A 14205-nucleotide genomic window follows, 5' to 3' on the forward strand; every position below is an offset into this window, starting at 1 on the left:
TGGAAATTCGTTACATTTAAATTGGTTTTACTGTACATTTTGTACTGGTTTCCAGATTTTAGTCTTTCTTGGTCATACCTCTATCCCGCTCAATACGAAAGGTGCTTTTAATTTATGGGTTCTGTGGGACGGGGCTCTGCTCAGCTCCTTTATCTTCCCGAGGAGGTAAAAAACAACTGGTAACACTGAAGTCTGTGGTAACACTGCCTGTGAGGCAGTCTGCTTCGATAGGCTTGAGGAAAGTGGATTTATTTGAGAAAATTAAAGCTAAAGGCTCTATACGTGCCTATATCTGTGCATTCCACAGCTGGATGCATGATCTCCTCTGGCGAGTGAAAAAAAAAAATATAATAAAATTAATTAATTTAATAAAAAAAAAAAGATGTGAGGCAGAATATCAACGGGCAAAGTCACCATTCATTTTAACACTTTTTTTTTTTTTTTACCCAGTACAGTAAAAATGAATGGTGACATCATCATTCACATGTTTCACAGAAGAACGTTAAGTTATGGAGATTGGGAATGTAGATTTCTGGATGATCTATTATGTTAATAAGTGCAAAACAGGTACTCCTTATGTCCTCTCATTTGTATTGTGTAACATTAGACACTCAATTTACAGGAACTGCTAGAGCAATTATTTGTTCAGTGTTGCAATTAATGATCAATTGTTATGCAGATGTGATTGTAAAGTGCTTTGTGTGAGTAGATGGTTTAGTGTAGGGGCCACAAACCCCCAAACATGATCATCCTAAAAGGCATCTATTTAGGTCCTTGTATAAATACCAAATTTATATAGTGAAAAACTAATTGTATTGTAAATGTTTCTCTTTGTGTAGGGAGATAATTTGTTTAAATGAAAAAAAAAAAAAAAATATATATATATATATATATATATATATATGCCGGCAGCCATATCACCCTGGAGCCCAAGAACGCTTGCCCACTGAAGCTAAGCAGGGCTGAGCCTGGTCAGTACCTGGATGGGAGACCTCTGACAAAACTAGAGCCCCTTTCACACTGCACGTCGGACCCGCAATATTTCTGGAACCTTGCCGGGTCGTCTTTTGTGTGAAAGCAACCATGTCCCGGGATTGATTACCGCATTGAACCCGGGTCGGGGACCTAGTAACATTGCGGGGTTCGACCCGGGACGAGCGCTGTGTGAACAAAAGCCAGATCTAATTCCGTGTTGAAGTGTTTTGAAGGAGGATCAACGTTCGTGACGAAAACATATGTGCAAACTGTAATGAAGCAGAGATCAGTTAGTTCCTCACTTTCCACGCTGACGCAGAAATCGTTTGCTTGCTTCAGTGAAAGTATAACGTGCCTAGCGTTTTCGACTCGTACATTACTCGTCACGCGCTGATGTCACGTGTTGTTACGGGATCTTCAAGGGTTGTGTGTGAAAGCATGCACATATACCGGGTCATCACTGGCAGCGTGAAAGTGCAAAATCTAGCGAACCGGGAACAATTGCAGGAACACTTTACCTGTGTATTTGCCGGAATGGCAGTGTGAAAGGGGCTTAGGTTGCTGCTGGAAGAGGTGCTAGTGAGGCAGGGGGTGCTCACCCTGTGGCATCTGTCGAGATATATATATATATATATAATCAAAGTTTATAATTTTATTTTGTTGTATTTTGATTTTTTTTTAAGATTTTATTATTATTATTATTATTTTACACTGTCTTTAAACATACATATGGACCCCCTAGCAATCCCTTGCATCCCCCTCAATTTGAACATGGCTGTTTTACTTCTCATTGATATATTCTGCTTGGCACTTAGTCTTTATACTGAGGGCAGATAATTTTGCTTAAAAGGCAGCAATATCATACAACAATAAACATAGATGTTTTCCCCTCCTATCTGTTTTTTAAAATATCAGCCAGACCCAGATTTAGTTGCCCTGGAGCCCTTTTGGAGTTTGTTTCAATCTCAGCCACAATGCAAGTGATCAGATTGCAGTGGGAGTCTATGGCAAGGTGGCAGCGTGAGGAGGGGAAAAGGGGGGCATTGGGGCAGGAGGGTTAAGATGCAGTGTATATCAGGTTTCACATCCCTTTCTGCTGCACCATCTAAAGTCAGCCCCCACCCTCCCTGACTCGCTCTGGAGACAGTATGGCTAAGTAGGAGGGAAAAACACACGGCCACCTAGATCTGGCCCCAAATGTATCACCCCACCATTTAGTCCTATCATTCCGATCTAAAAGATGGAAAACAAGTCCTAGATGAGTACGGAAATTTGATACACACTAGTGAGCTTTAATTGAACAGACTTTTCTTTAAAGGGGGGGTGAAATGCTACTGAGCATACATGCATACTGAGTTTTTTACACTGTTAAAGAGTTGGATTCCCATGCTAAACATGGACAAAGTTTCAAAAATTAAGTTGTACGTTTGAAGGAGTATTTCTGTTCCAAAAATACTCCTTCCGGTTTGTCACAAGTTTCTGAAAGTTTTTTTCGAGTATGGCTCTGTGTGACGTTAGATGGACTGTAAAAAAGAATTTGTTGAGTCAACTAAAAATATTTTGTTACCCCGCTGCCTAAAAATTTTTTGTTATCTTGACAAAAAATTTCTTGTTGAAACAACTTCAAATTAGAGTGGAGTTAGTCCAGGTAACACATTTCTTTAAGTTGACTTGACTATTATTTTCTAGTCCAGTCAACTAAATCATGTTGTGTCAACAGGGATTTTTTTTTACTTCGATCAATAATCATAAACAAATGTTACTCCACTGCCTTAAATGTTTAAATAAAGATGACAAAACACTTTTTTAATGTAATTTATTTAATGATAGATGCAACACTTTCATTCACATTTAAATTGAACAAGCAATTTGCTGTCAACACATCAACTGATAATTGATAAACAAAACAAAAAAATGCAAAATAAAAACACACGTCTAAAGATCTGAACCGACACTTGAAAGTGTGATGTATAATAAATAACATTGGCATGGGATTGAGAAACAAATAGTTGCATTTCAACTCATCAGATCAAAACCACAGGGATTGTTTTTAATTTCATAACTCAATATGAAAATCAGAAGGTTGAACTCTGCATATCAACCCTGCACAAGTTCACATGCACTCCCCCCCCCCACCATAATGCAAGTCATGGTCAAAATGAGAAACTAAGATATATGTATATAACATCACAATTAGTTACAAAAAATGAGTGTACTGTACTTCTGTATAATAAGATATAAATGGAATGAATGCACATGGAAGCACAAAGACCTAAACAGTCAGATTCTACATTTCATGACCAGACAGAAGTGTTAACATCAGAAGGATCTTGAAAGTTTCCAAACTCTCCCACCATCATAATGCTACATACTGAAAATGTGTACATACTGTTTAAGAAAATGAGAGGGGAAACAACATTTGTTTACATGAGAACATGCATATTCCAAGTCATTGGAACTTTAATGTACATTCTAAAATGTAGTGAAAGGCACAAAAGAACCAAAATGTCCTTATTAAAAAGTAGTGTTTTTTTTTGTTTTTTTTTAAAGAAAGAGTGCTGTGGAGCCGATGGACACATCATGAACACTGAAAAGTGAAAGTGACATGACATACATTTGTGCTCTTCATTTAACCCATCCAAAGTGCACACACACAGCAGTGAACACACACCGTGAACACACACCCAGAGCACATCACATTGCTGCTCCTCAGTTACAATCAGAATGCCCTCTTCAATTTCTTTCTCAACATCCTTAATGTCACTGGATGGCTGGGAAAAGAAAAAAATATTAAATTACTTAATACATTTATAACTAATGAACACACATATGTACATACACTATTAAAGTTGTGTGTTTTGTTAAAAGCACAGCTACCAATAAAGGCAAATTGTAATTCACCTTAAAGTGGAAGATATTTTGAAAAATGTATCCAAAAATGAAAGTCAAAAGTAAATGGTGCTCCTCAACGGTTTGGTTTACAAACATTCAAAATAACTTCCTGTATTAAACTGTTTAAAGCCTGTACAAATTTCTTTGTTCTGCTGAACACAAAGAATTTAAAATCCCATGGGAAGATAAGTGTAAAATACACCCCCAGAACCAACTATACTAAAAATGGGGGGAAATTATTTTCTTCACTGGTATTCTACATGATTTCTGAATGACATAAAATGTGACAAACCAATACAAGTCGTGGGAAGTCGTGGCCTAATGGTTAGAGCGTCGGACTCCCAATCGAAGGGTTGTGAGTTCGAGTCTCGGGCCGGACGGAATTGTGGGTGGCGGTAGTGCATGAACAGTTCTCTCTCCACCTTCAATACCACGACTTAGGTGCCCTTGAGCAAGGCATCGAACCCCCAACTGCTCCCCGGGCGCCGCAGCATAAATGGCTGCCCACTGCTCCGGGTGTGTGCTCACAGTGTGTGTGTTCACTGCTCTGTGTGTGTGCATTTCGGATGGGTTAAATGCAGAGCACAAATTCTGAGTATGGGTCACCATACTTGGCTGAATGTCACTTCACTTTTTTTTTTTTTTTTTTACAACATACTCAGGTTTTTTTTCTTAATCCAAATCTAAGTGTCTAATCTGTCACACCATTTATACAATGATCAGAAAATATATTGGTGTAAATAGGTATTCCTTTTAAATAATAGTCTGTTGCACTGCATGTTCAGAGTAAAGCATGACTCTTAAAGGGTTGGTTAACCCATTTATGTTTTACTCACCCTCATGGCATCGTGAGTGTGTATGACTTTCTTCTTTCAGACAAATCCAGTCGGATTATATAAAAATTTTTTTTATGGCAATAGATGGGTGTTTTTTTTAACAGTCCAAAAGTAGTCAAATAATGTGCATCAATTCATAATAAAAAGTACCTCACATGGCTCTGAGAGGTGAATAAGTGAATAAGAGCCATTCCGGGTGGATGAAAATAGGACATAGGGGTCATGCATGCACCGATGATAAGTGACGAACACGGAAGAGCGGAGGAGAGACAACAATACGCCAATCACGAAGTAGAATCACAAAATTAGGCTTGCACGTATGATAGTCAGTGGAAGAGAAAAAAAGTGTTTACAACTTTTTAAATATGGATATTTTTCTTACAAAAAGCGCATCGATTTGCTACAGGAAGCCTTTATTCACCCCCCCAGAGCCATGTGAGACACGTTTTATTGATGGATGGGTGCATTTTATTTGACTATTTTTGGACTGCTGAGAAAAAAACACACAGGTCTTCTGCCATTAAATAACTTGGAAGAGCCAGAACAATTTTTAATTCAACTCAGATCAGATTCGTCTGAAAGAAGAAAATCATATACACATAGGGTGCCTTGAGAATGAGTAAAACATGGCCTAATTTTATTTTTTTGGTGAAATAATCCTTTAAGCAAAGTTGGATTCAGGATACAAAACAGTATTCAGCAAAATAATAAAGAATGGCTATGTCCATAAACAGGGTTTCTGGTGGTTTTATGAAGATAAATTCAACACTTTATAAATACATTTTAAATACCAATTATAGAAAATTCAAGGAATAAAACTGAAGGGAAAATAATGTCAAATTATGTTCTCTAAATTTTGAAGCTGTTTTCCAATGCAAATATCTACATTTTCGTAAAGGTTCACCCAAAAAAGAAAAAGAAAGAAAATTGACATTTACTAAACCTCAAGTTGTTTTTAACCTGAATTAGTTTATTTCTGTTAGTCCCAGTCCCAGATCGTCTAACACAGTACACAACCCCACAACGAGTTACAACCCCAGATCACCCAGATTTCTTCTTCTTCTTTTACCTGGATCACATCACTGCAGACTGATGGTGCTCAGATTGGTCATCCACAAGCGTAATCTCAGCAGTTATGTCCTTGATGAATTCCTGCGCAGAGCCTGTGTGCTTTAATAAAAACAAAGGGATGCATTAAACAGTTCCTTATAATCGTAAAGCTTATAGACTCCAATAAATGTGCATTTATAAATAAATAAATTTACTTACAACTTTGTCCAAGCTCTACCATGTAAATGCCATTTCCATTATGTCTGCAAAGCATTTTGATGGATAACTGCAAAAGGACTCGCTGCGGTCCATCCACAGGATTATTGAATACTGCGCTGAATCTTCAGTCATTCCAAAATATCATAAACATGAAAAATACAAAAACACTGTAAAATAATAAACATACATATATAAATAAATCTTTACAGAGAAAGTCAAATGTATTGACAAGTTTGTTTTAAATGCCAACGACAAACTATACCATCCAGGCGATGCTTTTAAATGACACAACACAGAATTATAACACAATAAAAGGAAATGTAACACATTTGTGTCGATCGTTATTGTATCTCTGTTTATACAAGATATATGCTATTATTACTTTTATTCTAAAATATATAGATTTGAACGTATAAAATTTACTTATGACCGTATATTCACCATAGACTGTATAAAAACAGATATTCACGCAGCATTACACTGGGTTCTAGTGAGGCACTTGAATGACTAACGTTACTTCAGAAAACTGAAAGAAGAGTTTGTAACGCTACCTTCATAACTTCATCTGAACCGTAGACTGTAAAATAATCATTAGAACTAAGTTTATGTCAGCGATATCAAATGTAACGTTAAGTTACGCGCTCCAGAAGAACTCTGAGGGAGGTGCTCATCTATGCTGCTCATTCGTTTCCCTTATAACATGCAGAAAAGACACAGTAGAAATCTTCTTTTTTCCCCCTAATTTTTCATCGATGTATATTCTGACGGATGTCTTACGCTGTCAGGTTTAGAGCAGTTCCTTTTTTTTTTATTCCCGCCGTTCTTAATCCATATAGTGATCCGATGAGCTCTCGCTCTCTTTTTGAACGGTCTCTAACGCAGCTCTGAGCTCAAGTGATACATACAGACTGTATTTTTATCGTGCTCCACATAAGTTCAGCTCCGCTGTCCCGCATGGGAGAATATCTGTTTTAATATTTATAAGGAAAATACTGTGGAACCGCCTGTATTTTGAGGCTTCAGAGTGCCGCGAAACGAACATTTACATACAGTAACTTACATTCAGAATATACGACTCTTTAAACCATACTTACTCTTCTGAGACAACAAATGTAATTTTACACATTAAGCCAATAAATACGAATATTTTACTTCCCAAAGTTGTATTCTAGTAAAATGTCCAAACTTTGAGGAGAAACTGACTAGTATGGCTGACAACTTTCTTCTCTCTTCAACAGCCTTCACCAGAATGAGGAGATCTCGCGATAAGTGATGTTGTGAACGTGATATTGCTATTGAGTTGATTCAACACATTTTTTTAAGTTATGAGGACAAATAACCTAGTTCAGTCAACTTTCAAACTAGTTGAGACACTGAAAACTAAAATGTTTTAGTTGAATGAACAAATTCTGCAAGTTGTGTCAACATAAAAAAATTCATTGAAACAACTAAACTGCTAAATAATTTTTTACAGTGTGGAGCGGAATTTCCTTATATGGGTCCTAAGGGCACGTTTGCCGGAAGAGCGCGCGCTCCCGTACAGCACAGCACTGAGAGCACAACAGACATTCACTGATCAGAGCGAGAGCGTCGTGAAATGTCACAAAAGGAGTGTGTTTTTGGTTGCCAGGGCAAGACAACCCTGCACAGATTACCAAAGGAGAAACAGCATTAAGGGACCAGTGGATGGAGTTTGTGCAAGTGTTTGTATCAATAGAGTTGTGCAAGTGTTTGTGTTTGTTCCCTGCATTTCGAAGATTCTTGTTTTACAAACAAGGCTCAGTTTGACGGCAGATTTGCACATCGTTTATTTCTTAAGGATAATGCAGTCCCAACGAAAAAGGGTCACGATCATGTGTTGGAACCGCATGCGATGAGTAAAACTGCTTCAAATATCTCTGTGTTGTTAACTTAGCTATCGGCGCGTAAGCACATCAAGTAAACAACATGCAATGTTGTCATCAAACTGCACTTTCCACATGTACAGCTTAAAAAAATAAAAATAAATAAAAAAAAGACGACAAAGTGGAACTTAGTCATTTTCCAAAACCGCTCAGCAAATATATACATTTCAGTACATACCACATAGAGACGTTGTTGCTGATGCTGCTCTTGTTAAATTTCAGCCTCTGGATCTGATTCTGGATCATAAATATACGCTGAATCAGACTGTTAGCCATGGTTTGTTTTGGTTGGTTTTGTCCTCACGGTGTTGTCACAGCTTCGCTCTCAACGCAAAAGCTTACTGGCGCTCGTGATTCTTTAGCTCTTTCCACACGTCACGCCTCCAGCCGGTCGTGTTTTTCCGGGAAAAATCCTAACAGACTACCTTTCTCTTATGAATATAATAAAACTAAAAACTTTTTGGAGTTATGAAGGATGCAGTATTACTCTATAGGTACTCAAGATTAACAGGATATTGAGTGAAAACGAGCATTTCACCCCCCCCCCCCCCTTTAACACTTACTGTATGCTGTGGAGTCCTCTGTGCTTGAGCGTCCAATGGATGGTAGGAAAGTGAGTGAAACTCTGTTTCTTTTTTCTATGCCACTGTTGGTTAGTTTGATGGTAGATCAGATAAAAATAGATTGGATAAAGCTTTGCAGTGGGAGGCCAGTGTAGTTCTGGAGAGTGGTCTCTGTTTATTCAGTATGTCCCAGACTCCCAGCTGTCTTTTAATGGTATTGATCTACTTTAAATACACTTGGCTATCGGAGTAAATTATTTAAAGTGGCACCAGTTAGGGTGAATTCAATAATGGGTTGGTTTAGTGCAAAGACAACCAAAAATATTTTCTGTCTGTATTGCTTATAATGAGTCACAATGTTTGTTTACCATATTATTTAGGGGATTTCATTTGGTTGTAGAGAACCAGATGATTGAATTACATGTGCCTGTTTTTTTTTTTTTTTAATGCCAAGTAATGGTTCTCTTGTGATTGTTGTAATGCTCGGGATGCCTTTGACACACCAGGCCTCGTTTATACCAGCACTTTTCTCTTTGTAAAGCAACTAGTATAATTCCACTTGGTGGCAGGCTTTAGATATAAGATTTGTTTTGATATTGTACTTTATTGCCATTATGCCAATTTTAAAGGAATAGTTCACTCAAAAATGAAAATTGGCTGAAAATGTACCCATCCTCAGGCCATCCATGATGTAGATAAGTTTCAGAACAGATTAGGAGATACTTAGAATTACATCTTTTTCTCACCAATTGATCATCTGCAGTGAATCGATGCCATCAGAAGAAGAGTTCAAACTAGGGCTGCATGATATTGGGAAAAAATGACATTGCGATATTTTATTTTTTCTGTGATATATATTGCTATATGAAATCTAATCAAATTTTTTCTTACAAACCAAAATGCGGTGAGCAGATTTACATTCTCATTTTAAATGATTTAAACATCGACACCATCGTGTCAATTGATTAATATGCGCGAGGGAGAGAGAGCAAGACAGCGCTCGTGTTGTTTTAGGCGCTCTCTCTCTCTCTCCCTCTGTCTCTCTCTCTCTCTCTCGCGCGCTCTCTCTCTCTCTCTCTCGCTCTTTCTCTCGTGCTCTCAACGAATCTCATTCGTCAAGGGCCGGGGAGCAGTTGGCCCATACAGTTTATGAATAACGGATTAACTACGACAGCCTACATCGCACATCCTGCGATGTGACTATCGTGGATTCGTACAAAGCGATATCGATGCTTAAACGACGCATCGTGCAGCCCTTGTTCAAACAGCTTATAAAAACATCACTATAATCAACAAGTAATTGCAGTTGTTGCCTTAAATTTCACAATTTACAGTTAATATTTTAATTAAAGGCCAGTTCTATGTAGTTTCAAACCAATTCAAAAACAGAAGCTTAATGCTGATGTCTGTACCATCTAAGTTTGTATTAAATGTAGGCTAATTACTGTGCAGTTACTGCTGTTAATTTCAGATGGTTACGGTTATTGTTTTCAATAGACAAAAGCCAGTTTGGCCTATTAAATACCAAATAAACATCTTGTTTATGCACACTTTCCTTCTTTCTTGTTTGTTGCTTAAAGAGTAGGGGTGCTCCGATCACGATCGGCCGATCGTTAATGTGCATCTCGTCAGTAAAGCCGGTTCTCTAATCAGCGGTTAATTCCATCAGGTGCGTGATTTCACATAGAGCAGCTGTTACTACACAGAGCCGTTGTTAACTGAGAAGATGCACCAAAAAACGCTGAAAATTAACGTGATTTGCGCATCTTCTCTATTAACAACGACTCTGTGTAGTAACAGCTACTCTATAAAAAAATCCGCCATAAAAAAAATCATGATTGTGCATCCCTACCCCCAATACAGTAAAACTGCACATTTTAGAGTGGCCTTTTATTGTGGCCAGCCTATTATCTGTACAATAATAATTCTGTCTAATCAGCATCTTGATTTGCCACACCTGTGAGGTGGATGGAGGAGAAGTGCTCACTAACACATACTTTCAACACAATCTTTGAGTTCAGCTCATAAAAAATGGGGGCAAAAACAAGTGTCTGACAGACCAGTATCTGTAAATGTAAATATGAATTAGTGTTCTGCGCGTCTCTGTGTGAATTAATGAATGGCAGAGACATGCGGGTTTGTTTACTAACTAGACTGAAGCACATGACGCTTGCATTAATTTCAGCATCTGAGCTTCAGAGTTCTTTCTCCATCAAGCGATCTGAACTTTTCAGTTCATCTCAATTGACGCACAGCGCACCTGTATTTGATGCTCTGTAAACTCTTTGTGAAGTCGCACTTCTCACCGTCGCTTTACTGATAGCGCTGTTTCTCACAACTGCAAAGAGAGAGAGAGAGCGAGAGTCTTACCATGCTGAATCGACACGCTATATGTAAACTATTCTTTGTTGTCTTCTCCCATCAAAATAATGGAGTTAATTTAGAATTATTCATATTCATTTTCGAACAAGCAGAAGACATACCGGTTTCTCCGGTAATGGGCAGAGCTAATGCGCAAATGGCAATTTCATTGGCTGGCGCTGATAGTACCATCCTTGTTTTGATTTCAGCAAATCAGTTTGACCGAACGCAGACAACGTGATTAATATTCATTAACCCAGCAGCTCATCAATTCATAGTGCATTGTAAATACATTAGTATGATAGTAGAATTAGTAGTAGTATTATCTTTTAATAATAATTAATATGATCTATTACTTTTTTTTTTTTACAGAAACCCTCAATGGCCAAAAAATCTTAAGCATCACCACCAGTCTTAAGTTCAATTAAAATGACAAATATGCATTCATTAGGCCTAAAAGTTAATTTTTACATAAAAGCATTGTGCTAGAAATATTACTATTATTTAGTAAAATGTATGTGATAGTGCTACTACTGTTGAAAAAATGTATAAAACTTTATTTTTTAAAGAAATAAATCACAATATTTCTTCCATGTTTAAATTTTAATAGCAAATCCCCTTTATTTACCAAAAATAAAATGTTTAAATTTCATAACATAAAAGACAAATTAAATTTGAGTGAAACTTGTTAACTGTTTTTCATAATTATATAACTTTTAGAAAAACTTTAAACACAACTGTAAATAAGTATAAAGAATGGCATTGGTTTTATTTTTAGTGCTAAAAAGTTTTTTTTTTTTATAATTAGCATATTTTTGTGTTTTGCTTTGGTACCGAGAACCGTGAATTTTCACTGGTATCGGTACCGAATACTGAAATTTTTGTACCGTGACAACACTAATTACATTTGTGAATAAGAAGATACCTAAAAAAAATCAAGTTATGCACTAGGGAAAAACACCTTTCAGTTTTACTCCCTTTAGCTGCTTTTCACCATCTCATTCATCTTTTCAATTAAGCTGTGTTGTTGGCTGCACTGTGAAATTATCAAGTACGACAAGATTTCTGAACTGAGATGTTACTATGAATAGAACTACCTTATATGGTGGAAGTAGAAACCAAGCAAACATGTTTTTAACAAGTTTAGCAGTTTTTCTCCGTGTTACTATAGCTTAGGCTTACTGGATATTACAAATAGTGCAGGTGATGCATATTTACTGGGTTCTCACGTTACCCTGGTTTAGAGATGGAGTCAAATTTATTATTTATAATGTTTAGAAATAATTTTACCTTTATTGGACCATAGCCATGTATTTCTGGCAGCTTGTTAAAAATTTATAGCAAAAAAAAACTGCTTTAACATACTATACAGCATAAAAAAATCTCTCCAATGTTTTATAGGTTTTTGTGGTACTATGCAAGTATCCAAATGCCATTTGGACATTCAGCCACCTGGATCCGAATGACACCTGCAGACAGCCTTCATGCTTACCAAATTCTATGCCTACAGGCTCAACAGAAATGGGTCTTTCTGTACGGTAAGGAAACCTCTGCTAAAAAAAAAAAGCCACTTCTTCTGACATCCCCTCTGCAGTACAGGCAACCGAGAAGTGTGTTTTCATGTGGTGATTACATGACCAGAGGAGATAAAAATGCTCCTTACACCAGAGATTAGTTGGATGCCAACAAATGGTTTCACCATGTTTGGATCTGGGATTTCACTTTAGAAAAGGTCAAAGTTTTATGTCAAAGTTCATCCGTGTGTGGCTTGCCTCCAAGGCAACAGCCCCACCCAGTTTCTCTTACACCTGAAGTGCAGACTTAAAGGTTTAGTTCACCATAAAATTACAATTAGCCCATAGATTACTCACCCTCAAGTCATCCTAGGTGTATGTGACTTTCTTCTTTGACGAATCCAGTCAGAGTTGTATAAAAAAAATGCGCTGCTCAGAAGTGGCGAACGCGGAAGCGCAGGGGAGAGAAATCAAAACATAACCGGTTACTAATTGGAAGTAAAGAAACGAGGATTTGTAAAGAAGAATGTCGGCTGATTAATAATCCAAGAGGAGACTGGTTCTCCTTTTCTAAAGTAAGGAAACTTTGATTCCTTTGCTCCCTTTGCTCCCTTTGCTCCGGAAGTCGTGGCCTAATGGTTAGAGAGTCAGACTCCCAATCGAAAAGGTTGTGAGTTCAAGTCCCGGGCCGGCAGGAATTGTAGGTGGGGGAAGTGCATGTACAGTTCTCTCTTCACCTTCAATACCACGACTTAGGTGCCTTTGAGCAAGGCATCGAACCCCCAACTGTTCCCCGGGCGCCGCAGCATAAATGGCTGCCCACTGCTCCTGGTGTGTGCTCACAGTGTGTGTGTGTGTGTGTGTGTGTGTTCACTGCTCTGTGTGTGTGCACTTTGGATGGGTTAAATGCAGAGCACAAATTCTGAGTATGGGTCACCATACTTGGTTGAGCAGTGGGCAGCCATTTATGCTGCGGCACCTGGGGAGCAGTTGGGGGTTCGATGCCTTGCTCAAGGGTACCTCAGTTGTGGTATTGAGGGTGAAGAGAGCTCTGTACAGTCACTCCCCCAACTTACAATTCCTGCCGGCCCAAGACTCAAACTCTTAACTTTTGGATTAAGAGTCAGAATCTCTAACCATTAGGCCACGACCTGTGTGAGGCAGGTAATATATTTAAAGATATATATATATATATATATATATATATATATATATATATATATATATATATATATATATATATATATATATATATATATATATATATATATATATATATATATATATATATATAAAAACCTTGCAGTAAACTTTCAGTAATTCCAGGAAATTCGTTTGACATCTTCTCCATATTTGTTCCTATATAAAATCCAAGAAATGGTCAATGATTTGTCTGTAGGTTAAAAGTAGAGAAATATAATAATACAGTGCAGAATGTCTTTTGGGAGTACTGATCAATTATTAACATCACCATGAAATCATATTTATAAACAAAGAAGTATTTATAAATTATTATTTCATGTATTTTTTATTTTTATTTGGCCTTGTAATCTTTAATCAAAAGCATTGAAATTTCTTCTCACAACAATATAGATGACATGCACTGGCACGAGGACGGGACAATAGATCAGTCATGCAAAGATTGCTTAAGTGCTTCATAGACAAGCAGTTCAGATCTTAGTTTCTTAACCTCTCAGCCAAAATGTGCTCAAATTTTGTGGGCTTTGTTCTAGAAATGTTGTCTCAACCCATTACCCCTCCAGAGGAATCCGGCCTTAGGAACTCGTATTGCACCCAGATGCTCCACAAATTAACTTTTGTTCTTCTCCTGCGATCCACTGCCTTCAAAGTCTCTGCTTGACTGACTTTCTGTGATGCAGCTGCTTGACAG

The 14205-nt window shown here is 37.5% G+C and overlaps 1 long non-coding RNA gene and 1 pseudogene across 1 annotated transcript; one reads left to right on the forward strand and one right to left on the reverse strand.

Annotated features, from left to right (window-relative positions):
- Positions 1-14205, forward strand: part of LOC113112764 (bone morphogenetic protein receptor type-1A-like) — a 31978-nt pseudogene that overhangs the window by 829 nt on the left and 16944 nt on the right.
- On the reverse strand, positions 3695-6016 carry LOC113112765 (uncharacterized). The gene is made up of 3 exons (XR_003293482.1): positions 5973-6016; positions 5773-5873; positions 3695-3746 (listed from the first exon to the last, which is right to left on the reverse strand). It is a non-coding gene; the product is annotated as an uncharacterized LOC113112765 (long non-coding RNA).

This window comes from Carassius auratus, chromosome 13, assembly GCF_003368295.1.
Source record: "Carassius auratus strain Wakin chromosome 13, ASM336829v1, whole genome shotgun sequence".
Classification (NCBI taxonomy): Eukaryota; Metazoa; Chordata; class Actinopteri; order Cypriniformes; family Cyprinidae; genus Carassius; species Carassius auratus.